The following is a 27,520-nucleotide window of genomic DNA, read 5'->3' on the forward strand; positions in this document are numbered from 1 at the left end:
ACACATGATATATGATATATATTATATACGTATGTAATATACACATTATCCTCAGGTTTCTAAAATAGACTCTGTCACCTCATTAAAGGCTATCAACTTTTAAACTAGATTAGTTTGTAAGAGATTGCCAAAAGATGCTTTTCTGGAAAGGTTGACAAATATAAAGAGTCAACCAGTCAGTTTAACATTATAGACCTCAAAGAAAAACAGTGTTTTTTGACAGTGTTTTTTGCCTTTTGTACACGCAAACTCATGGAGGATGTAGATGGCATCCACTAGACTTGAGAATGCTCAAGCCAGAGAAAACTCTGGTGTGTTCTGGGAACTGGACAACAGTCTCACTTTTAAATGAGAATTTACTGGCACTTGATATTTGCTAGGACAGAAAGGATTTCATTAAAGTGTGAGTCTAATCATTGGTTGCCCACACTCTAGCTGAAGGCCAGGCATTCAAAATATATAAGTGGCACAAAATGGACTTTGTGGAAAAAGGAAAGAGGAGGAGAAGTAGCAGAAGGACCAGGAGGAGGAAGCGCAGAAGAAAAAGGGAAGGAGGAAGAGGAGGAAAAAGAAAAGGAGGAGGAGGAGGAGGAAGAAGAGAAGGCAGCACAAGTTGGGTGTGTAGGAAAAGGAGTATGGATCTGGACAGAGTTGTAGAATATACCTGAATATGATCAAATACATTATGTAAAGTACAAATTAATAGGAAAAAAACTTCTAGAAGAATTCCTAGAGACTTAATTTGTATAGATGTACTTAATAATCCCATAAATGTCTTTCTATCACAAGGAATTTCCTTTTTAATTTAACTTATTTACTTTATACTCCAATTGTAGCCCTCTCCCTTATCTCTTCCCTATCTCTCCTCCCTCCCTCTTTCTTCCTATCCACCCCACCACCACCTAGGTCTTAGAAAGTGGGAGTCCTTATCCCCTATCAGCTGACCACAGACATCAGAATTCCTAATTAACATACCTATTAACAGGTCTTCATAAACACTGAGAAACACATACAAAGAACTAGGGTAAATGTTCCCCAGCTGTGGATATGACCAGGGGAGACGGTATTTCTTTTGAAGCTACAACATGTTGCATTTAATTTAAATGTTCATTATTCCTTAATGTGACTTGTTGCTGATTGTGTGTCTATTTTAATCAGTAGCTTTGAGTTTGGAGTGTTAGATAATTTGAAATTTTTGAAAGAATGAATGAATGAAAACCTAGCTCCTATAAACAACCATTTATACCTAAGAGTGCAAAAGTCAGTTTTCTCTAAAGCAATGATCCACTCCAGGGCAGATCTTATTCTCATGAACAGTTTTACTAATAAAATGTGCCACGAATTTATGCACGTGTGTTCTTTTATATGGCTAAACTTTGATGTTACTTTTGCTTGGTTTGGTTTGGTATTCTTGTGGGGTTTTAGGGGAGTGATGTATTTTTTTTCTCTAGATTTAGAGTGTTCTATTATATCGAAGTCTTACATTTTTATGTGAGAAAATATTTAAAGTTGGATGGGTAGAGAAGAGGAAAGATTCTGGATGAACTTGGGGGAAGGAAGAATATGAACAAAATATATTTAGATTTTAAAATATTTTTAATAATAAAACATAGCCCCTCAAAGTTAAAATTTTAGATGTGTTCTACTATGCATATATCAAGGAGTACTTGGAAATTTATTAGCAGGAGAGAAATAAAAACTAGCATCTGCTTCTTGCCCTGCTCTTGATTTTCTTAAGATGTGCCAAAATATAAATTTATTAGCATAAAAGATAAATTTCTATTGGTTCAACATTCTTTGTTATTAAAAATGTTAAATTTATTCTTAATTATTTTAAGTAAATAAATATTGCTTTATATAAACTGATAAAATCTCCATGGCAATTATTACAGTAAGTTCATAACATCCATTTCCTATTCATGAAACCAAGTGTACCTTTCAGTAGAAGTTTCTAAAAGCTTCTATGTAAGTTTCTTTTAAAATATATATTTTGAAATAACAAAGTTATTCTACTTTTATTTACCTCATTGAATTGTTTTCCAGATTTAATTGATGAGGGTTTATGATCATTGACATTTTACACATACCATCATCTTTCTTAATTTAATAGTCTTATTTTCATTTTTATCACTGATTACCATCATAAATTTGAATACCATGTGTGTACATTTATTATCTTAAGAACCCTAGACATTACTTCCTTTTCATCAACCTTCAATAATAAGGATATTTACATTCCTACACAAGGAATTTTATTGTTTTCTGAGTGTCCAGAAGTTGCTTTTATTTCATCTACTGTGCAAGACACTCAGATGCAAAGAAACACAATACAGTAGACATGAAAAAGTAAACCAGGATATAAATAAATAATACATCATATTATTGGAAATAAATAGTCCACTGTGATTGAATAAAAACAGTTTATATTAATCTTTTATGTTTCAGTATATATAATATGAGCTTATATCATTTATCAGTGAATCCATAATATCTATCAAATAGAGTTATGCATTTATATTAGAAATTAATAAAAAGGACTATCAAAAAATAAGATATATGTATAGATGCATATTTTTTAAATTTTAACATTTTTTATAGGTTCAGATATTGACTTCTTTTTTCTGTACAAAAATCATTAATGGCGTAATTATAGATGTCAAGTTAAATCATTTAACAATGAACCCGTTTAATTACAGAGTTTTAGAGCAGAATACAGATGTTCATCACTGTAAACGCTTCCAAAGATTAATTCAGTTTTTTACAATAATTTTTATATTTATGCTATCATTCTATAAAGTGTTTTTTTTAGAAATTCATTGACCAAAATTATCATATTTAACTTTGGTTATCATATTTAATGGTAATTCAATGGCATCACCTACATTTACACAATCATCCATTGAATGGGAGGAAACGAATGATATTAGTTTAGTTTCATAAAGTTTTGCATCAGAGAACACTTTTAAATACAATTTTTAGTTTCATAATTCACAAGAATATAGTTCAAAAATGTCAGAAAATGCATAATCAAGAGAAACAAAGTAAGAACATTCTGTGGCAAGTGAGTTTTTAAATAAAAAAAATCAACCTCAATAAGAATAAGCCAATCATATTATAGATTTTATAGCCATATTATGAGATAATTAGGAAAAAAACAAAAAGTTCTTTAGACAGATTTAATATCAAGAAATAGAACTAAATTGTGATATTATCTTTCATTAAACTAAAGCATAAGTTTTCAATAAGTAGGGAAATAATTATGTTGAACACTTAAAAAGGTTTTCAATGTAACTATTTTAGCTTGCCCTGTATGTAATACAATATTCATCTGTGTTGCACATATATAGCACATTTAGAGAAGAATTATATTGATGTCATTTAAAAGGTCTACAAACCATTTCAATTGTAAATATAACATTAAAATTATACTTTGTGGATGAATTTTAATCCACCAGCATGGATGCTTTGGCGAGGGATCACATCAAAGAAACGTTATGTATTCCAGCTGGGATGCAAACATACTCTGGATTACAATGTGATCTGGCTGGAATACAGACATACCCTTACTAGACAGCTATAGTCTCAAACAATGACAGTAAGATTAGTTCATAGACAGAAGCAGGCATCTTTGAAAGTGCCACATAATTGAGGGGCTAACAAAGTGACAATCAGAAAGGGATTTGATGGAATAAATCAGATATAGGGTATGTTCAACTCTCAAAAGCGCAGACAGAAAAGAGAGCCTGCTTAAGAGCAGCACAGTGAGAGAGGAGTTTCTACCTAGAGTTAAATTTTTTTGTTAAATTTTATTTTTTATATTAATTACACTTTATTTACTTGTATCCCAGCTGTAGCCTCCACTTTTATTCCCTTCCAATCCCACCCTCCCTCCCTCATCTCCTTCCATGCCCTTCTCCAAGTCCACTGATAGGGGAGGTCCTCCTCCCCTTCCCTCTGACCCTAGCCTATCAGGTCTCATTAGGACAGGCTGCATTGTCCTCCTCTGTGGCCTGGTAAGGCTGCTCCCTCCCTCAGGAGGAGGCGATCAAAGAACCAGCCACTAAGGTCATGTCAGAGAGTCCCTGCTCCCCTTACTGGTACTGAGGTACCATGGGCTACCTCTGAGCAGGGGTTCTAGGTTATATCCATGAATGGTCTTTAGTTGGAGAATCAGTCTCAGAAAAGAACCAGTGCCCAGATTTTTTCGTTCAGTTGCTCTCTTTGTAGAGCTCCTTTCCTCTACAGGTCTTACTATCTCCCCCTTCTTTCACAAGATTCCCTGCACTCTGTCCAAAGTTTGGTTATGAGTCTCAGTATCTGTTTTGATACACCAGGACAGATTTACAAAGACGGGTTCACAGAGAACAAGCTAGACAGCAGTGAAGACAGAACAAGTCATAGAACAAGAAGGAACCCGATTAAAACATATTGTCAGAATTCCGTTGGGGTGAAGCTGAGCAATGAAGCCAAGGAAAGCCAGTTTGAATCAGTTTGGAGAGAAGTTTAGGCCAGAAAAGCTGAGTTGTACCAGGAGATAGCATTCAGATAAAGCTTGGGAATGTCAAAATGTCTCAGTAGATAATGGAACGCAAGATGACTCAAAGGAAAAAGGTGCATGCTGGCAAGCTTGAAGCCCTAAATTCAACGCCAGAAACAAGGTGAAAGGTAACAATCTCTGTCTCATGTAGTCCTCCAAATTGCATCTTGTCATATATTTGACTCCTTCTCACATTAACTGCATTTCTTAAAAAATATATATAACCAAAGAACTTGAGAGTGGTGGCATTTGTGCAAACCTGAAACTGTCTCTTCAAAGGATGAGGGAGGAAGGGTGATTGAAAGTTCAAGGCCATTCTGGTCTATGTCCTGAATCTTATATCAAACAGAACAAATGAAAACTTGATTCTCAACTCTTTAATTTCCTAGCATGTAAGAGTTATTTGTGAATGGTTCCATGACTAAATTCATTTCTGGTGTCAAGCAAAACATTTACATTTTAAGCTAAAATTACTTTACCAGTTATGGCAACTGGAAACCTATCTATATATAGCTGCACTGCTTATATTCTAAGAGCTGTAAATGAGTATTCAAATTGAATGTTAACTAAATTAAGCAGGAAGTCCACTTCCTAGTCAGATTCACCATATTCCAAATGCTCAAGCGTCACAGGTCATCATAAAGTTCCTGAACAGCACAGATAGAGAACACCTGTCTACTGGCAGTCAACCCATAGAAGGTAATGAAAGCACTGGTTGCAAATGGACATTGATAATTACTTCGTTCTCTATCATTGTATGCACTTATTGGCATCTAGCTACTCAGCTATAGAGAGATAATATAACAGTGTGATTGTTTTCCAAATAAAATAGGAGACGGTGACAGGCCAAATTTTGCCTGATGGATATTCTCTGATTACTTCCACCTATATTAAAATTTATTTTGATTAAACCATGTGAAGATTTAAATAATTTTTTTTAAAGTGCAAAAATGTATTGAGTTTGTTAGATGCTTTACATGGTTTAGAAGCTCATATAATTCTCAATAGTTACGAATTATAGCCAGGTAGATTTAATGCTGTCATCAGGTAAAATAGAAAATTTCCTCATTTTCATGCAGTTTCATTTTTATCCAAAATTTAGATGTTTTAATTTCTAACTGAAACTTACTTAGGAGATCTGATTTTTTGCAATAGTCTTTAAAGGATATTTTGTACAGTTACCACCCATCTAAAACATTTAATTACATTTTGATTTTTATATTAATTACTGTTTATTCGTTTTTTACCTTAGCTGTAGTCTCAACACTCAGTCCCTCCCAATCTCACCCTCTCTTCCTCATTTCCTCCCATGCCCCTCTCAAAGTCCATTGATAGGGGAGGTCCTCCTCCCTTTCCATCTGACCTTAGCTTATCAGGTATATACTCACTTATAAGTGGATACTAGACATATAATATAGGATAAACATACTAAAATCTGTACACCTAAAGAAGCTAAGCAAGAAGGAGGACCCTGGATAAGATGAGCAATCCTCACTCAGAAAGACAAACAGGATGGACATTGGAAAAAGAAAACAAGTAACAGGACAGAAGCCTACCACAGAGGGCCCCTGAAAGACTCTATCTAGCAGTGTATCAAAGCAGATGCTGAGACTCATAGCCAAACTTTGGGCAGAGTGCAGAGAATCTTATGAAAGAAGGGGGAGTTAGAATGACCTGGAGAGGACAGGAGCTCCACAAGGAGAGCAACAGAAACAAAAAAATCTGGGCCCAGGGTTCTTTTCTGAGACTAATACTCCAACCAAGGACAATTCATGGATATAACCTACATAACCTAGAACCCCTGCTCAGATGTAGTCCATGGCAGCTCAGTATCTAAGTGGGTTCCTTTGTAAGGGGAACAGGTTCTGTCTCTGACATGACCTCAGTGGTTGGCTCTTTGATCACCACCTCCTGAGGAGGGAGCAGCCTTGCCAGGCTACAGAGGAGGACAATGCAGCCAGTCATCTAAAACTTTTTACTAAATAAGTTTTTTTTAATTGTTCATACTTATTTTTATAGGAGTAACTTTAGTTCTATACCGCATCTTTAAATATGCATTATATTTCTATATTTGTAAATAAATTACATATTTTTCATGCTGACTAAAGATGAAGTCATTCAATACCAAGAAGTTTTGAAAATGAATTATGTGGAAAGCAACTTTTTCCCTATAATACAGAAAATCTATCTCACTTCTTTTTTGAAGCTTACTGCTTTATAAAGGTTTCTTTTGTACACATGATCATGGTGTTACTGGTGGCTGGTGGCCATGCAGAGATCTATACATGTCTTTCCTTTTGGAGCTGTGCCTATAATTTTATTTGAATATAAACATTTATGGACAATATTAAATAAAGTTCACATGATGGAATCACCTAGACTTAGGAATTAATCCAACAGCAGATATATTTTCTAGGGATAGGGAATTCTATATAAAGGATCCCAGGTATCAAACATTTTGAAGACAGATTATTGAGGAAGAGGTTAGATGGTATCCCTCTAAGCCCTGGAATGTTCTGGAGCCATCACTAGTAGTGGACTAGGGTGAGGGGCATTAGGCCTTCCTAGAATCTTGTGGAGTCAGGCCTGGATAAGACTTTTCTTTTGTATTTCTGCTCCCCACAACTCTCAGAAAAAAGCATTCCAATCTTATAATTCCTCATATATGTGGTAATTTATATAGTGATAATTTTTAAATCCTATAGGAACATAAGCCATTCAAATATTTTCATTGAAAATAAGTCTAAACATATATTATTGATTAATTTCATGTTATGTCTATAAAAGCCAGAAAATAGCATAAAGAATAGTGTAGAATAAAAAAGTAAGTTTTATATAAAAAGAAAGTCACTTTTTGCACACAGAACTAGAATGTATATATTTTGTATCTCTCTATTCTGAAAGTTAGTATGCGTTTAGTTTTAATTGTTGACCTGACACATTATACATTCACTTAAGAAAATACTCAGATTTAGTAATTTTTCCAGCCCATACCAGGTTGTGGACAATTCTTGTGGAAATCGCATGCTTATTAATTTTGTGTTCACTTTAATTGATATTGAAAGACCTAGCCGGCTAGTGGGACAGGATTCCTGCATTTGTCTTGAGGGCTATGTAAGAACAGACCAGGAGAGCTGAGCATGCATGCATTCATTCTTGATCTACTGTTGACTGTGTACATAACTTTCCAGTGGCCTTTAGGCTGCTACTACAGTTAACTACAACCTAGAATTGGGAGCTAAAACAAACCTTTTCTCCCCTACATTGTTTTTTCCAGTGTAATTTCTCAACACATCAAAAAATAAACTAGAACAGCAATCAATAGGCTTTATATATAAGGCTTTACATATACTGCATCTCTTATATCACTACTGGTTTCCAGCTGCAGACATGTGTTGTTTTCACAAAAATTAAAGAAAAAGAAACAAACAAGATTTAAAAATTAGTTCATTATTACTATCACATACATTTTTCTGTGACATAGTCAGTTAACAAATCAAGCTTAATTTATTTTATTTTTATTGGTTTGTGCTGTTATTTTCTCAGCATTTCCCCAAGAACTTAACCACATCTCAGGAAGTACCATGTTGCCTAAAACCAGATTCTTTCACCGTATAGCACGTAAGCATAATCATAATAATATTTTTAAATAATATTCACTTGATCTAGAACTTTTGTCTTCTCTTTAGCCTCACTATATTATTTTATCTTATTTTTTTATTTTTTTATGATTGACAATTAGGTATGCTAATTGCTTTTTTGAACATTAAGGGAGTGTTTATGAAACTTCTTTCTGTCCTTCCTACATCACACAAATTTTGAGAAATTTGTAAGCAATTATTGTTCTCCTTTGAAATAATATAGCATGCCTTGAAGCTCTTTAGGAAATGATGTCATTCATCTTCAATTTTTGAGATTTTACCTGTTATCATTACAACTATGTAATAAAGTTCATTCTACTTTAATTTCACTTTACATCCTGATTGCAGCCCCACACCTCTTCTTCCTGTTCCCCACTCACACACCCCTCCCCTACATTCCTCCTCTCCTTTTCCTCAGAGAAGGCAGAGGTCTCCTGTGTATATTAGCCATGGCACATCAAGTCACTGCATCCTCTACTACTGAGGCCAGATGAGGTAGGGGAATGGGATCCAAAGGCAGACATCAGAGTCAGAGAGGGCCCCCCCTCTCAATTTTCTCCTATTTCTTATTGGACTCATATTGCTGTTCTTATCCAACTATTTGTTGAACACTGAATGTTTATACATGCTTAGGAACGAGGTGGTAAAAAAAAAAATGGAGTGTGAAGTCTTGACACAAGTCTGGACATTTCAACTGGAAGGCATTCTTTAGTGTGAAGAGACAACAATACAAGCAAGTAAAAGTTGAAATACCCAGAGGCATGAATTTAATTTTTCTTCCAGAATACTGGTGATTAAACGTTTTCCAGGCAGTTCATTTAAAAATATATGTTAAGATTGAATTGTTTCTGTAGAGAGCTGCGTAATGCCGCGCCTGAAAGATGGAGCTGGTTTCAGCCTTCCACCTTCCCGATGGTGAGTGCTCTCTGTCACGAACAACTCCACATTTGGCTAAGGCTGAGGATCTGGCTTGCTTCCATGTATGTGGACCTATCTGCATTGCCCATGTGGCATGCTGAGGTTGGCTACCCAGAGGATATTTAAAGTGGCCTGGCTTTCCCCAGGGTCAGAAGATTGTTCAAGATTCCTGAATAAACTGCATTGAAAAAAAAATAATAATAATAATTTAGCCAGAAAAAAAAATAAAAATAAAGTTGCTACTTGTGTTAGTACATTGTAAAAAAAAAAAAAAAAAAAAAAAAAAAAAAAAAAAAAAGATTGAATTGTTAGTAATAGTCCTTGTTCCCTTACTATGGGAAACCAATTGATTACTGAGCTATCACGGGTCACATCCGAGCAGAGGTTCTAGGTTTTATCCTCTCATGGACTTTGGTTGAGTGTCCATCTCAGAAAAGACCCTGTGCCCAGATACGTTTGGTCCTTGTGGAGCTCCTACCCTTTCCACATCAAACTCCCCTTCTTTCATATGATTCCCTGCACTCTGCCGAAGGTTTGGTTGTGAGTCTTAGTATCTATTTTGGAGCACTGCTAGGTAGAATCTTTCAGATGCTTTCTGCGGTAGACTCCTGTCATACGTTCAATGCATATCCCATTTGTCTTTCTAAATGAGGATAGATCATCATACCCCGTGTCCGCTTTCTTGATTATCTTCTTTAGGTGTATAGATATTACTAACAGGAACTCAATGACTGGCTCTTTGACCTCCCCACCTCCCAAGGGAGGAGCAGTACTGTTAGGCCACAGAGGAGGACTTTGCAGCCAGTCTTGAAAATACCTGACATAAAGGGAGTCATATGAAAAGGGAGGAGGTCCTCCCCTACTAGTGGACTTGGAAAGGGGCAGGGAGGAGATGAGGGAGGGAGGGTGGGATTGGGGAGGGAATGAGGGATACAGCTGGGATACAGAATTAACAAAATGTAACTAATGAGAAAAATAAAATTATGGAAAAGAAAAAAAAAGATTGAATTGTTATAAACTCATTTTTGACAGTGAAAAATATTTGAATTATTTATCATTCTGTGGGTCTGAATAGGTTAATCAGTGAATTTTACATTGATTTCAATTTATGCATCTCCTACATGTATTTTTTTCCTCAGATCTGAGCCAGTAGTAAATTCTACTAATATTATGTAGTGTTTTGCTTTCACAGTGTCTGTGACCTATAGGTTCAGTTGTGTCTATTTGTTTTGCTTTGGCAGTCACTAATTATCAACTGCTCTAGAAATATGTATCTTGTTCTTATCATTGCTTTTGAGTTCCTTCTGCTCTCACATACTTTTATTTATGCAGTGTTACAGGAGGAGGGCAATATTAGTTGCTCTTGAAGATACTATCCCTTCCTGTTGTCTAAAGGATCCTCTAGATCTCCATTAGCAAAATAAGGTAACTCATCAGTACTATCCCACAGGATCTTGTAGCTAATCACATCAGCATCATGCTCTTTTCTTAACTTGTAAAATATAACTAATTACATCTGTTTACTGGAATGTTGCAAGTGTTGATCAGTACATGACAATGTATCTGGTTTGTTACCTCGTAAAATATAGTGCTAAAGAATTTGATTTAATACCTACCAACTCAGAATTAAAATAAATACTTACCGGGTTTTTTTTTTTTCAGGTGTTTTTTTTTCACTGAGTTTAGTCATGAATAAAAGTATTGATACTGCATTTATTTCATTATGATTGCTATATTATAATATAGATGTTCACAATCATATGTAGCATTGGTTGTGAAGTTCAGCAAATGGGAAAAATAAAATAACTCCTAGAGAAAACTTTTGAACATTTCAACTCAAAGACCTTTGTTACATACCTTTGTGTATTGAGAAGTGGAACAAAATTCTGTTTTTAGGGAAGGATAGGATAGAAAACAATTGACACATTCCTTCAAATGATGCACTTATATTAGAAGTTTAGAACAGTAGGCAACAGAACCATTTATAGCCACACAAATAAACCTTAATTCCGGCAGAACATTTGATTAACTGCCATTTCTTCTTTATTCAGCATGCTGGATAATCAAGTTAGAACAGAATATTGATATAAGCAGAATATCGCACCATCTCAAGCAATATTTTTCATCTTCATATAATATCTTAAAACATGTATAATCAATCTCACATGTCAGTAAGAGTTAGTGCATAGAAAATACTGTTTTGTTTTGAAATATCTGAACTAAAGGATAAAGATGAAAGATAATAATATTAACTGCTCTAAGGTGGATGTTTGAAGTTCAAGCTTATAATCTTAACACATATCATAAGCTTTTAGATTCATACTATGTGGGGGCATTTTTCTCTTGCAAGTCATTATTGCACCTCTGTGAAGCATTAGTTCCTCTGTGTAAAATAAATCCAAACTGAGCCACTCATTAGATCCTTCAGTCTCTCATAAATAGAGCAATAGTAATAATAATAATAAAAAAACTACATGGTATTGGCATAGAAACAAAAAGGAGGATCAATGGAACAGAATAGAAGACCCAGAAATAAACCCACACACCTCTGAATACTCGATATTTGACAAAGAAGCCACAACCATTCAATGGAAAAAAAGACAGCATCTTCAACAAATGGTGCTGGTCCAACTGAATGTCTACATACAGAAAAATGAAAAAAGATCCATATTTATAACCATGCACAAAATTAAAGTCCAGGTGCATCAAAGACCTCAACATAAAACCAGACACATTAAATCAGTTAGAAGAAAAAGTGGGAAAGAGCCTAGAACTCATTGGCACAGGAGACAACTTCCTGAACAGAACACCAAAAGCACAGGCCCTAAGAGCAACAATCAATAAATGGGACCTCATGAAACTGAAAAGCTTCTGTCAAGCAAGAGACACTGTCCTCAGAACAAAATGACAGCCTACAGACTGGGAAAGGATCTTCACCACCATCTGACAGAGGGCTGATATCCAGCATATATAAAGAACTAAAGAAGTTTAAAAGCAATAAATCAAGTAATCCAATTAAAAAATGGGGTTCGGAGCTAAACAGAGAATTCTCTGTAGAGCAATATAGAATGGCAGAGAAACACTTAAAGAGATGTTTAATGTCATTAACCATCAGGGAAATGCAAATCAAAACGACTGTGAGATTTCACCTTACACCCATTAAAATGGCTAAGATCAAAAACTCAATTGACAACACAAGCTGGAAAGGTTGTTGAGAAAGGAGAACCCTCCTCCATTGCTGGTGGCAATATAAACTGGTACAACCACTTTGGAAGTCAATCTGTTGCTTTCTCAGACAATTAGGAATAGTGCTTCCTCAAGACCCGTTATATGCTAGGTATATACCCAAAATTGGCTCAAGTACACAACAAGGACATTTGCTCAACCATGTTTGTAGCAGCTTTATTTTTAATAACCAGAACCTGGAAACAGATGTCCATTAATGGAGGAATGGTGGTATTTTTACACAATGAAATACTACTCAGCAATCAAAAACGAGAAAATCATGAAATTTTCAGGCAAATGGTGGGATCTAGAAAAAATCATTTTGAGTGAAGTATCCCAGAAGGAGAAACACAAATATGGTATATACTCACTTATATAGACCTATAAGATATGATAAGCATAATGAAATCTATACACCTAAAGAAGATAAACAAGAAAACAGACATGGGGTAAGATGATCAATCCTCACTTAGAAAGACAAATGGATGTACATTGGACATAGGACAGGAGCCTACTGCAGAGGGTCTCTGAAAGACTCTACCTACCAGTGTATCAAAGCAGATACTGAGACTCATAACCAAACCTTTGGCAGAGTGCAGGGAATCATATGAAAGAAGGGGAGTTAGTATGACGTGGAAAGGATAGGAGCTCCACAAGGACCAAATATATCTAGGCACAAGGGTCTTTTCTGAGACTGACACTCCACCAAGGACCATGTATCCATATAACCTAGAATCTATGTTTGGATGTAGCTGGTGGTAGCTCAGTAACCAATTGGTTTCCCATAGTAAGGGGAACAGGACTATTTCTAACAGGAACTCAATGGCTGGCTCTTTGACTTCCCCATCCCCCAAGGGAAGAGTAGTCTTGCTAGGCCACAGAGGAGGACTTTTGCAGCCAGTCCTGAGGATACCTGATAAAACAGGGTCAGATGAAAGGGGAAGAAGTCCTCCCCAATCAGTGGACTTGGAAAGGGGCAGGGAGGAGTTGAGGGAGGGAGGGAATGAGGGAGTGGGATACAGCTGGGATACAGAGTTAATAAAATGTAACTAATAATAAAAAAATAAAATAAAATAAAGAAATTACATGATCAGTGCCTATTATTGACATGTATTGAAATTATCATTATCATAAAACCATACTTAGATAGCTTTCTATGAGTATATTTTAACTCTTTCATTGGACAACTATCTAATGATTCTTGATTTATGACAATTACACAGTGCAATTACACAGTGAATCGAATAGGAAAAACTCGGTTAGAAAAAGAGCTAACATTATAATTATCTGCACGTAATAAAGAAAATACAGGGTTGGAGGCATGGTTCATGGTTAAGAGCACTGATTACTCTTGCTGACCTGAGTTTGATACCCAGTACTCACATGATGGCTCACAACTACCTGGAACTCCAGTTTGAGGGTATCTAGTGCTTTTGTCTGCCTCCATGGACAATGCACACACATGGCGCGCTGATACATGTGCAGGGAATATATTAGTACACATAAAATGAAAATAATATTTTTTAAATGGGCACCATATTAAAATAGGGTTTTCATGTTCTAAGAAGTAAGAAGGCTATTGCCCCAAAAACGTTAAAATCACTTTTGAATAGGATCATTAGAATTGATTTTTAGGAAATTTATATTTACTGTTAGTGGTTTCTTTTTTCCTTTTTTAAAATTTATTTTTTATATTAATTACGGTTGATTTACTTTGTATCCCAGCTGTAGCCCCCTTCCTCATTCCTTCCCTAACCTCCCTTACTCTTCTCCTCCCAAGCCCTTCTCCAAGTCCACTGATTCTGGAGGTCCTCCTCCCCTTCCATCTGACCCTAGCTTATTAAAGCAAGAAGCAACCAGTCCTAAACCTTATAGAAACAGCTCACAAAGTTCTGAAGAAACCATTGAGATTACAGAAACAAAAGTAATTTGAACTGAAAGTCTGAAACTATGTTTTGTTTTACTGGATCACATAGAATATCTGCACTTTCCCTTCTCTAAAACAATCAGTATACTTTCTATAAAAATATTTTAGCAGAGCCTGGCACTATATCCATATTTTGATATCTGACATATTTTAGGTTGAGTAAATATTTTAGTATATTGTAGCAGATTGATATGATTAATACTTAATAATGATTTACAGATTGAATTGAATTGAACTAGGATTCAAGGAAAGTTTTCTCAATAGACACAAACTTTGTAATTTGTTGTGGATATAAACATGTTTTTGTTTTAATCCCAGGTGTGTTGTGTGGGACTGATTCAGATTGCCCACAGCAGCAAACTATTTGTCTGATGCACACTCTGAGAGGAGCTCTTTGCCAGCTGTACATAGTTTAAATCTGAGGACTCTGGAGAAAGAATAAATGCCAGAGCCCGGAGAGTATGAGACACTCTGAAAAAGGACAAGGCTGCTGCTGCCTCTCTCTGCTGTTTCTGGTTGCTGTTGAAACACTAAGACAAGTTGTAGATCTCCTGAAACAAGGATTCGACTGGCTCCAAGAAACCCAAGGACCCTAAACAGCAGAAAGCAACTAAGAAAAAGAACTGTGCCCCTCTTCCACTAACCCTTTCTACTTGGTGTTGGGATGTTAGAAGGAATTGGGATGGAAAAGCAAGAAAGATATATAAGATAAAAATAGATAAAAAGTAAAGAAAAGCTCTTAAAAAGTACACTAACACTAATTAAGTGAATATTACAAGGCACACAATATAATATATACACATTCATGAAAAGACAAAAAACATACAGGAAACCCTTGAATATGAATTCAAGAAAAACAAAGACATTATTCTCTTTTCCAAAATCAAATATAAAACAATTTCATAATCTACTTTTTCTTATATATATTTTTGTTTTATGCTAATTTTTAAAATTGGCATTCACAATTTTACTTCCATCAGTAACAAAAGACTGGTGTGGTTTATTTGGATAGCTTTCTGTCATTTTTACTTTAAATTCACCCAAAACAAATTAATAAACTGCCATCTGTATATTTCGATGTTCTACAGAGGCTTTGTGATATTTCTTAGTCACCTAAGCTTGCTGTTTGCTAAGTTGTGAGATACATTTTATGTTAATTAAAATAGTTTACCATGAATGATTTTTTTCCTTCTGGTATATTTTCTATAATTTCCAGAATATACACCATTCTATTTGTACACTGAATACATATGTATAATACTTTCTATATACTTCAGTCTTTAATCATCTTATATCTAGATGTAACATGTATTGTTACTACAATACCTCTTTATCAAAAACATTATTCAGCATCCATTTCATGACTTGTAGTAAATAAGGTAGACAAAATAATAATAAATTATGTCCTCATAAGTAAAATTGTATTTTGGGGAAAAAAATCATAAATAAAGAAAAAATAAACCATGATATGTTTTAGAAGGAAGTTATCATATACCTGTCTGTGCATGTCCTCAATCCTTACTACATCTTGTCGTAGCTTTTTTTTAACTTTTTGAAGAATGTTGTTTATTTATTTTTTTTATTTTATTTTTTTCTTATCAGTTACATTTTATTAACTCTGTATCCCAGCCGTGTCCCGATCCCTCATTCCCTCCCAGCCCCTCCCTCCCTCCCTCATCTCCACCGTGCCCCTTTCCAAGTCCACTGATAGGGAGGGGACCTCCTCCCCATTCATCTGATCCTGTTTTATCAGGTATCTTCAGGACTGGCTACAAAGCCCTCCTCTGTGGCTTAACAGGACTGCTCCTCCCTTGGGGGGTGGGGAGGCCAAAGAGCCAGTCATTGAGTTCCTGTTAGAAATAGTCCTTGTTCCCCTCACTTTGGGAAACCAATTGGTTACTGAGCTACCACAAGCTACATGTGAGTGGAGGTTCTAGGTTATATCCATACATGGTCCTTGGTTGAATGTCAGTCTCAGGAAAGACCCTGTGCCCAGATATATCTGGTCCTTGTGGAGCTCCTATCCTTTCCCCATCAGACTAACTCCCCTTCTTTCTTATGATTCCCTGTACTCTGCCAAAGGTTTGGTCATGAGTCTTTGTTTTGAAAACACTGTTAGTTAGAGTATTTCAGATGCGCTCAGTAGACTCCTGTCATACGTTCAATGCACATCCCATCTGTCTTTCTAAACGAGGATTGATGAGTATATCCCGTGTTTGTCTTTCTCCTTCTGGGATATTTCACTCAGAATGATCTTTTCTAGATCCCACCATTTGCCTGCAAATTTCATGATTTCCTCAATTGTGATTAATGAGTAGTATTCCATTGTATAAAAATACCACAATTTCTGTACCCATTCCTCCGTTGATGGACATCTGGGTTGTTTCCAGGTTCTGACTATTACAAATAAAGCTGCTATAAACATGGTTGAGCAAGTACCCCTTTTGTGTACTTGAGCAAATTTTGGGTATATACCTAGCACAGGTGCAGCTGGGTCTTGAGGAAGCACTATTCCTAATTGTCTTAGAGAGTACCAGATAGATTTCCAGAGTGGTTGTACCAGTTCACATTCCCACCAGCAGTGGAGGAGGGTTCCCCTTTCTCCACAACTTCTCCAGCATGTGTTGTCACTTGAGTTTTTCATCTTGGCCATTCTGATGGGTGTACGGTGATATCTCAGGGTCATTTTGATTTGCATTTCCCTGATGGCTAATGAGGTTGAGCATTTCTTTAAGTGTTTCTCTGCCATTCGATATTCCTCTGTCGAGAATTCTCTGTTTAGCTCTGTTCCCCATTTTTTTAATTGGATTACTTGGTTTGCTGTTTTTCAGCTTCTTTAGTTCTTTGTATATACTGGATATTAGTCCTCTGTCAGATAAAGGGTTAGTGAAGATTCTTTCCCAATCTGTAGGCGGTCACTTTGTTTTGATGACGGTGTCCTTTGCTTTACAGAAGCTTTTCAGTTTCATGAGGTCCCATTTATTGATTGTTGCTCTTAGGGCCTGTGCTGTTGGTGTTCTGTTCAGGAAGTTGTCTCCTGTGCCAATGAGTTCTAGGCTGTTCCCCACTTTTTCTTCTAACAGATTTAGAGTATCTGGTTTTATGCTGAGGTCTTTGATCCACTTGGACTTTAGTTTTGTGCAGGGTGATAAATATGCATCTATTTTCGTTTTTCTGCATGTGGACATCCAGTTGGACCAGCACCATTTGTTGAAGATGCTGTCTTTTTTCCATTGAATGGTTTTGGCTTCTTTGTCAAAAATCGAGTATTCATAGGTGTGTGGGTTTATTTCTGGGTCTTCTATTCAGTTCCATTGATCCTCCTTTCTGTTTTTATGCTAATACCATGCAGTTTTTATTACTATTGCTGTGTAGTACAACTTGAGATCGGGGATGGAGCTACTTCCAGATGATCTGTTGTGCAGGATTGTTTTGGAGATTCTGGGTTTTTTGTTTCTCCATATGAAGCTGAGAATCTTTTTTTCAAGGTCTGTAAAGAATTGAGTTGGTATTTTGATGGGAATTGTACAATATCAAAACAAGAAACATAGTTTATTCTTGTCTCTAACAAAAGTTGTTCAATATTTACTCAGATCACTTATTGTTCATAAAGATGCCCTTCAGTTTTTCTGGACAAAACTAAAAGGCAAAATAGCTTGGACAAAGTCTTTTGACAAGGATAATAATTATAATAATATATAATATATATAATGTTTCCAACCATTTCTCTAACCTATGAATAGCAAATGTTTTAGGCTCCATGATCTATATGTTCTATGATTTAACTACTACATGCTGTTCTTGTAAGCATGGCATAGACAATACTGAAAGTAGTAAATGTGACTGGAATCCAATAAAATTTTATTTATATATAGCAGGCAACAAAGCACGTTTTCCTTAAGGTTGTATTTCAGTAACCATTGATATGTATCAATTACTTCTCTATGTTAACCTATTTTTTAAAACTTGTACATTACTTGCACAGTCGACAAAACTGCAAAGCTGTTTAATGATGTGATTTTCCCCCTCTAACTATTTTACTGATTTTCCAGGCTGGCTCTGGCTGGCTCTGTAAACCACTCTGGAGTGGTTTACAAATAGGATCAAGACTCAGTTTGAATTCCAGTCTCAGCCATACATATTAACCTGTATGAGCTCAGGCATGTGTTCACAGAAAGCTACAATTCTATTCTTCCAGTGTTGATAGCAAAGTTTATAACATAATATTCTTAAAAGATCAGTCACATAAGTACCAGAAAGTGCTAATTTAGACCTTGGAAAATAATAGCCACTTATTAATGAAAATCCACATTTCTTATAGAATTATCAGACTTTTTGAAACTTATCTACCTTCCTTAAGATGTAACAGCTATAATTTCTTACTCACAAAAATAAGAAGAAATTTTAGGATATAACACCAGGTTTTATTATAGTAGAGGGTGAAATAGTGTCAGTACATTTTTCTTTTCCTAATAAGTGTAACATTGACTAGAGTTTGATTGAAAAAAAGAGATAATTGTTCTATGCAACTTCATGCTCTTACAGTGTGTTCAAAGCAAGTCTAAATCTATATTTTTCTTATAAATTTCTATTTTATTTGAATTTATGCCAATGCAATTTGTAGAAGGAGGAGGAAATGTATTTTAAGATGCAATTTTTCATGAGGAACAGCTTGAGTGATTTTTATATTAACCAGAAAAGGATGGTAGTTTAGAGTCTCTTTATCCTTTCAATGTAAAATCAGTCCAGCAACATTCATCCCAATAATTAACAAACACAGTTATTAAAAAGAGTTGATATTTACATTACTTGATGTATCAAAAAAAGAATTTATGGGACTAGATTGATGCTGAGTGGTTAAGTTCACTGGCTGTTCTTTCAGAGGACCTGAGTTCAGTTCCGAGCCCATACATGATGGCTCAGAATTGTTTGCAACAGTATCTGATATCCTGTTCTGGTGTGAAGATATGTATGCAGACAAAGCACTCATAGTCATAAAATACATGTCATAAAAGTGTTTATGAGAAAAAGAAAAATAGGAATTTCAGATAAAAGAGTTTATGTGTGAAGTTCTAGTGTTTTTCCTTGTGAGGATTATCACACAAACCCACAATGCTACATTCTGTGGAAAAAAAATAGATCTACAAAGAGCAGCTAAATGAGGAAATCATTATCAGTGCTGATATATTTTCTAATGTCTATTCCTAGGTCTAAAGGCAGCAAAGGAAGGCTAAATTGCATCTTAATTCAGCTTACAGATCTTTAACAACACCAAGATATAGATTATAATCTAACTACTCCTAAGCATCATTTTGATCGTGGATCACTAAATTTCTATAGTACTGATGGGTTCTTAGAATGTGACAAATCTCTTTGAATGGTGTCATCATATAAAAAATATAAAAATGTTTAGAGTAATGTCAACATTTTAAAATTTGTTTTGGTCTGAAACCTCTGCAATTAAAATTTCAAGGGCACTTATTCACACTAGTTTTCATGGATACCGTCCAGTGAAAAGTGGGAGAATACCCCAACATTTTTTCAAGTGAGCCCTCACAAATTGAGCCTCGTTGTCTTTCTTCCCAAGAAATACAGAAACTCTGTTTAGCTGCAAGAAGCACAGAAGCTCACTAAAGGTGTGTTCTATGTGTTGTGAAGAAACATCATGCCAAGCAAGTACATTGCTGACAGTGTACCTTTGCTACCAACAGAAAGGAGTGCTGTTCTCATTTTGTTCCTTTGCCCTCCTGAAAAAACTGGAATGGACATTATTTTCCAGGGCACCTGCCAATGTTTGGGCATCTTGACTACATTCCTACATGCACCCATGGAAATTTTCTGCTTTTCTTTCTTTCTGTCTCTTTCAGAAAGTTTAGATATATGCCTCTTCTATTTAAAACTCATCAGTAAAACACCAGGAAACAGAAGAGTAGTTGGGACAGAAGTATTCATCTATTTCTTCTATGATGACTACAAAATATTTTAGTACAAGCATTGCAAACTACTAGAATATATTCAAAGATTTATTGACTGGCCTAAACATATTCACAAAACTTCTAGTGTATGTATTTATCTTATCAAGTAAATTACAGCAACAGAGCAGAAAACGTGATCTAAATATCTAATACAAGACTAAAAGATAAAGGAATGATTTGTGGAAATAAGAGTGGATCTATAAGATGTGGTCTACAGGGTCTGTAGAGATGGCTCAGAGGTTAAGAACATTGACTGTTCTTCCAGAGGTCCTGAGTTCAATTCCCAGCAACCACATGGTGACTCACGACCATCTCTAACGAGATCTGATGCCCTCTTCCAGTGTACTCTATAATAAATAAATGAATAAATAAATAAACATGTGGTCTATATTAAGTAATATGGAAGCATGCCTGCCATATAACACACACACACTTCAATTGACACATAGCCATATAAACTACGTGGGATATTTCTGATGCCTCAATTGCAAGGTGACTTTATTGATAAGTATCCTAGATGTGACTAAGTTCAATAAAGGGAATGATCAATTAGGATAGGTACAAGAAATTACCGTAGTAATTTCTACAGTATATAGACACATTTTCTACTGTGTAATAGAAAAATCAGTAAAAACAACAACACGCTACTAACAAGGCTGCTTGCAGGCATTATTTTTTTCTTTCAGGTGATAGAGTAAGGCAATTCCCTTCCTGGTTTATGCATCCTACAGGAAACCTCCAGGATTCAAACTTATTCACATTCATCTCAGCAGCTCTACTCAGTCACACTCTAGGGTATTACTTTAACAGGATCTAAATCTCCACACTTTAATGACAGCTCAAGCAATTAACATCTCCTAAAGGGAATTTAAATGCAAACAGCTTATGCAAACCAATATCCCTGAAGGAGAGTTTAAGCACCTAACCCCTAAGGAACAACTTATGCAAACAAGTTTCAGGAGTTTACCCTTAATAAACATTTATTTAAATACATGCCCTAAAGCATATACTGAAGTCTAACACTTTATACACACACACACACACACACACACACACACACACACACACATATGCGGGCGCATTTCATTGGCACACGGCCATGCATATACCATATGGAACATTTGCTGATGCCTCCGTGCCAAGGTGCCTTTATTGATAAATATCCTAGATTTGATTAAATTCAATAAAAGTTCTGAGAAATTAAGATAAGCACAACAAATTGTCAAATATTCTATAGGTTTTGCCATTAGTTACATTTCTGCTGCTAAAATAAAATTCATGAGACTAGAAAATTTATAAAGGGAATTAATTGGTAAATTGGGTCAATGTTCTGCATGCTGAGTAGTTCAAGAGTTGACAACAGCCTCTGACTCATTATAGGAGAAATAAAAGAACAACTCTCCAGCCTGAGAAGCAGATAAAAAAGACACTGTCACTTTATAATAATCCATTCCCACTGACCCTAATCCAGATCTGGAAGATAGCAAGCATAAATTCCTGTGAGAATTGAGACAGTCTTAAAAGGGGAAATGAAGGAGTGAGTATCTTTTAAAATCACCATTTTATTACATTGGTACAATGATAAATTCAACAATTTAATAAGTGATGAAACACATTTATTACTTAATGGTATATATTAAATTATCAGCTTGATAATGTATATTGATTTTTGTAATGGTAAACATTATGATCATAATATATTACACAATCTTTAATAAAAATTTTGTTTTATTTTTCAAAACAGAAATGGAAAAAAAATCTAAAAATTTGCCAGACACCATGGCAAACACCTTTAACTGCAGCACTTAGGAGGTCTAAATAAGATCTAAATCATTTCAAGGAAAGCCTGGTTTACAAAGAGAATTCCAAGACATGGAGATCTACACAGAAAAAAATTATTTTCAAAAACAAGAACAACAGCAAATTTAAATACAAAGATAAATTAATGAGTCTGAAGTTACATAGTTCATATAACATATGAACATATAACATAGATTGTATGTTAATCATTTTATAAATTTAAATTCTTCATACATATTTTAAAATGTCTAAAATTATATTCTAGAAATGCAAATTAAATAACATAGACAATTCCATCATTTGCTATTTACAAATGATTTCAGAACAATGAATAGTCAGTCTTTATAAAATAATTGTATTTCCCAGAATCTGAATATTTCTTTCATATTCTTTCTGGCATCTACCTGTTTCTTTTCTCTAATTCTGGTCTTCAAATAATCACCAAGATCCCGATATTTTTCTATAAATTTCTCACAACATGTTATAACATGTTGTAATCCTTTCTATAATCATAATTATAACTTTCATAAAATCTTAAATCATTTACAGTGATGAGAATTGAGTAGGAACAGATTATTATTTAAATGCTTGCTTTTTTGGAAAGTATAATTTTAAGAAATAGAGTCAGAAGGCAATTCTGTCATTGATGGATCAGTGATAATATTTTAAAATGCAAAACAGGATTTTAATAGGACCACAAACACTCAGGTGTCTCATAAGTACAGGTCACCTGTAGTTGACATCCTGAGAGTCAATTCTGGTTAGAATATTTCATCTATAGTTCACTTCCAAGGAATCAATCCTATTTACTTATGGGGCTGAGAAGAAAAGACCTAATAACAGCAGATTCCTGAAAAATGTTTAAAAATTGTTCCATTATATAATGGTAGAGCCGTTGACTTTCATTCAGTCAAGTATATTAGTGCTGTCTACTTTCCTGGTGACAGTTTAACACCATTCATCATTCATCTGTTTCTTAGCATCTTGTGTTTTCATATATAATATATATGTATATGCATGTGTGCATATATATGCATGTATACGTGTGGATAGATACAAAATACAATATATTCACATGTATACAATAGAGACAAATCTTTATGTGCAAGTCTATGTAATACTAAGTGTATTTATTGTGTGTATATACGTATTATATGTTTGCATGTGTTTGTGCATGTATGCAGCTAATTTTATAAATAATTTTGTATAATAGAGAAATATAATAACAAAAGTAAAGAACACTGGGAGTACATAATGAATCTTACACTTTCTAAACTTTCTGAACTGTTATATGTGTGCATATATGTGTGTGTATGTGTTTGTGTGTGTGTATGTATGTGTTAGAATTGGTTTTTCTTATACTTGCTATCAATTTTAATTCATGAGTAAAAATCATATCTTCCAAAATTTTTTTAGAATAATGACTTCCACTAATTGTCCAAATTTGGCATACTCATTTAGACAATCTGATCAGAAATTATGACTTTATTGTAATAGTTATATCAATAAGTATTCACAATTTTGCATAGAATAATCTTATTCAGACTTAGTAATCTTATAAATTTACAATTAATTTTTTTCTGTCAGTGACATTTAAAAATTCACCTCATTTACAATAACACCATCTATTTAAGGCATTTTTTTAGTAATTAAAGAAAATGGCTTGAAAGCCTTTTAAATAACATTCTTTGTCCTCTCATTTTCTTCAATGTGGAGTTTTGGGGGTGGAGGCTTTGCAGGTTTGTATGGCACGGCATAGTGTGAAAGTTTAAGGAATCCTTGGGTTTGCAGAATTTCAGTGCCTTCCAACTTTTTGTTTCAGTAGAGTCTCTCACTTCTCTGCAAATTGACTACATAGTCTGACTAGCTGTCCAATGAGCTTCCAAGAAGGGATCGTCCTGTCTCTGATTCATATCTATCCACTGCAAAAATTAGATATGTGCAGTGTGTCCAACTTTTTATTTGATGTCTTGATAAATAAATTTACATATCAAAACTGTGAGGCAGTTGTTAAACTTACAGAATCATCTACCTAGCTCTGCTCCCTCCCTATTTCATGCTTTCCTAAAGCTGAGAGGCTATGGAGAGTACATCACCATGGACCGTTCATCAATCAGATGAGCACCTTGACTCTATGGCCAGCTACAAATCATAGGTAAGACGCACAAGTGTGTTTCATATAACGCTTTTAGAAAGTTTCATAAAGTGAAAGAAAATAGTACTGTCCCTGCTACCATTTTGTGTAATACAGGAATTAAATCTCTTTACTGTTGACTGATTTTTTTAAAAAAGAAAGAGGACCCAAATAACCACACAATGCATTTCTTTTTTCTTTTCCACTGCATTTCTTAAAGAACTTTAAAAAAGAGAATGAAAAAAAGTAGGAACATTTTTTTAACAAGTCTCTATGGGTAAGAAACATATAATTCATAAATGGCATATTTTTAAGTGAGTTATATTCAGGTATATTCTATGATTGAAAAAAAAAACAGAAAGCTTTCAGTATTATGAAAGATTTATTTTTGTTCTTTGTACTTTAACTCTGTTGCAATTCATTCCCAACTGTTTTTCCTGGAGTTATATATTTATTGATTTGGACTGAGTATTTCATTGGCAAGATGAACTCTTTTAGTAAAGAGATTTCCAACACTGCACCAGAATTTGGTACAATAATTTTCTCTTTGTATTACTAACAGAATTTCACATTAGATCATAAGGTGACACCTTATAGAATTAAAATAACTTGATTGTGGCACTAGTCAACAAATACAATGGCACAACTATCACACTATATTAGCTTGTTGTTTTCAAAATAAAATATAATAACCACCCTCTCTATCACTCATAATTTATATAATTTTTCTTTTTAAAACCTATTTCATCAGAGACTTGCAATTTTTTTCATACAAGTCTTTGACTTGCTTGGTTTGGGTTAAACCAAGGTACTTTATGTCATTTGTGGCTATTGTGAAGAGTGTTGTTTCCCTAATTTTTTTCTCAGCCGTTTTGTCTTTTGTATACAGGGAGGCTACTGATTTTTTGGAGTTAATTTTGTATCCAGCCACTTTGCTGAAGGTGTTTATCAGCTGTAGGAGTTCCCCAGTAGAGTTTTTGGGGTCACTCACATATACTATCATATCATCTGCAAATAGTCTTCCTTTCCAATTTGTATCCCCTTGATCTCCTTCAACTATCTTATTGCTCTAGCAAGGACTTCCAAAACTATGTTGAAGAGATATGGAGAGAATGGGCAGCCTTGGTTGTCCCTGATTTCAGTGGGATTGCTTTAAGTTTCTCTCCATTTAGTTTGATATTGTCTATAGGCTTGCTGTATATCGCCTTTACTACGTTTAGATATATGCCTTGTATCCCTGATGTCTCCAAGACTTTATACATGAATGGATGTTGGATTCTGTCAAATGATTTTTCAGCATCTAAGGAGATGATCATTTGGTTTTATTTTTCTTTCAGTTTGTTAATATGGTGGATCACATTGATGGATTTCCCTATATTGAACCACCCCTGCATACCTGGAATGAAGCCTACTAGGTAATAGTGGATGATAATTTTGATGTGATCTTGTATTACGTTTGCAAGTATTTTGTTGAGTATTTTTACATCAATGTTCATAAGGGAGATTCGCCTGAAATTTTCTTTCTTTGTTGAGTCTTTGTGAAGTTTAGGTACCAAGGTGATTGAAAGAATTAGAAGAAAATATCAGAAGATGGAAAGATCTCCCATGCTCATGGCTTGGCAGTGTTAACATAGTAAAAATGGCCGTCTTACCAAAAGCAATCTACAGATTCAATGCAATGCCCATCAAATTACTAACACAATTCATTACAGACCTGGAAAGAAAAGTTCTCAACTTCATATGGAATAACCCAGAACTGCTAAAACAATCTCTACAATAAAAGATCTTCTGGGAATACCTCCATCCCTGATCTTAAGTTGTACTATAGAGCAATAGTAATAAAAACTGCATGGTACTGGCATAGAAACAGAATGATGGATCAATGGAACTGAACAGAAGATCCAGAAATAAACACACAAACTTATGAATACCTGATCTTTGACAAAGATGCCAAAACCATACAATTGAAAAAAGATAGCATCTTCAACAAATGGTGATGGTCTAATTGGATGTCTACATGTAGAAAAATGCAAATAGATCCATACTTAACACCCTGCACAGAACTAAAGTCCAAGTGGATCAAAGACCTCAACATAAGACCCGACACATTAAATCAGTTAGAAGAAAAAGTGGGGAAGACCCTAGAACTCATTGGTACAGGAGACAACTTCCTGAACGGAACACCAACAGCACATGCTCTAAGAGCAACAATCAATAAATGGGACCTCATGAAACTGAAAATCTTCTGTAAAGCAAAAGACACTGTCATCAAAACAAAGCAACTGCCTACAGATTGGAAAAATATCTTTACCAACCCTTATCAGACAGAGGGCTCATATCCAGTATATATAAAGAACTAAAGAAGCTGAAAAGCAGCAAACCAAGTAATCCACTTAAAAAATGGGGAACAGAGCTAAACAGAGAAAAATCTGTATAGGAATATTGAATGGCAGAGAAACAGTTAAAGAAATGCTCAAAGTCATTAGTCATTAGGGAAATGCAAATCAAAACAACCCTGATATTTCACCTTAAACCCATCAGAATGGCCAAGATGAAAACTAAAGTGACAACATATGCTGGAGAGGTTGTGGAGAAAGGGGAACCCTTCTCCACTGCTGGTGGGAATGTAAACTTGTACAACCACTCTGGAAATCAATCTGGTGCTTTCTCAGACAACTAGGAATAGGGCTTCTTCAAGATCCAGCCATACCACTCCTAGGCATATATCCAAAAGAAGCTCAAGTACACAATAAGGACATTTGTTCAACCATGTTTGTAGCAGCTTTTATTTGTAATAGCCAGAAGTTGGAAACAGCCCAGATCCCCCTCAACTGAAGAATGGATGCAGAAATTGTGGTACATCTACACAATGGAATATTTTTCAGCAAAGAAAAATAAGGAAATCATGAAATTTGCAGGTAAATGGTGGGACCTGGAAAGGATCATTCTGAGTGAACTTTCCCAGAAGCATAAAGACACACACGGTATATACTCACTCATATAGACATGTAATATAGGATAAAACTACTAAAATCTGTACATTTAAAGAATCTAATCAAGAGAGAGAACCCTGACTAAAATGTTCAATCCCCATCCTGAAAGGTAAAGAGGAAGGACATCAGAAGAAACCAGGAAACAACCTAGGAACCTGTCACAGAGGGCCTCTGAAAGGCTCTGCCCTGCAGACTATCAAAGCAGATGTTGAGCCGATGGCCAACTGTTGGCCAGAATGCATGGAATCTTATGTAAGAAGTGGGAAATAGTAAAATCTGGAGAGGACAGGAACTCCATAAAGAGAGCAACAGAAGCAGAAAATTTGAATACAGGGGTCTTTCCAGAGACTCATACTCCAACCTAGTACCA

This window comes from Meriones unguiculatus, chromosome 9 (assembly GCF_030254825.1).
Source record: "Meriones unguiculatus strain TT.TT164.6M chromosome 9, Bangor_MerUng_6.1, whole genome shotgun sequence".
Lineage (NCBI taxonomy): Eukaryota > Metazoa > Chordata > Mammalia > Rodentia > Muridae > Meriones > Meriones unguiculatus.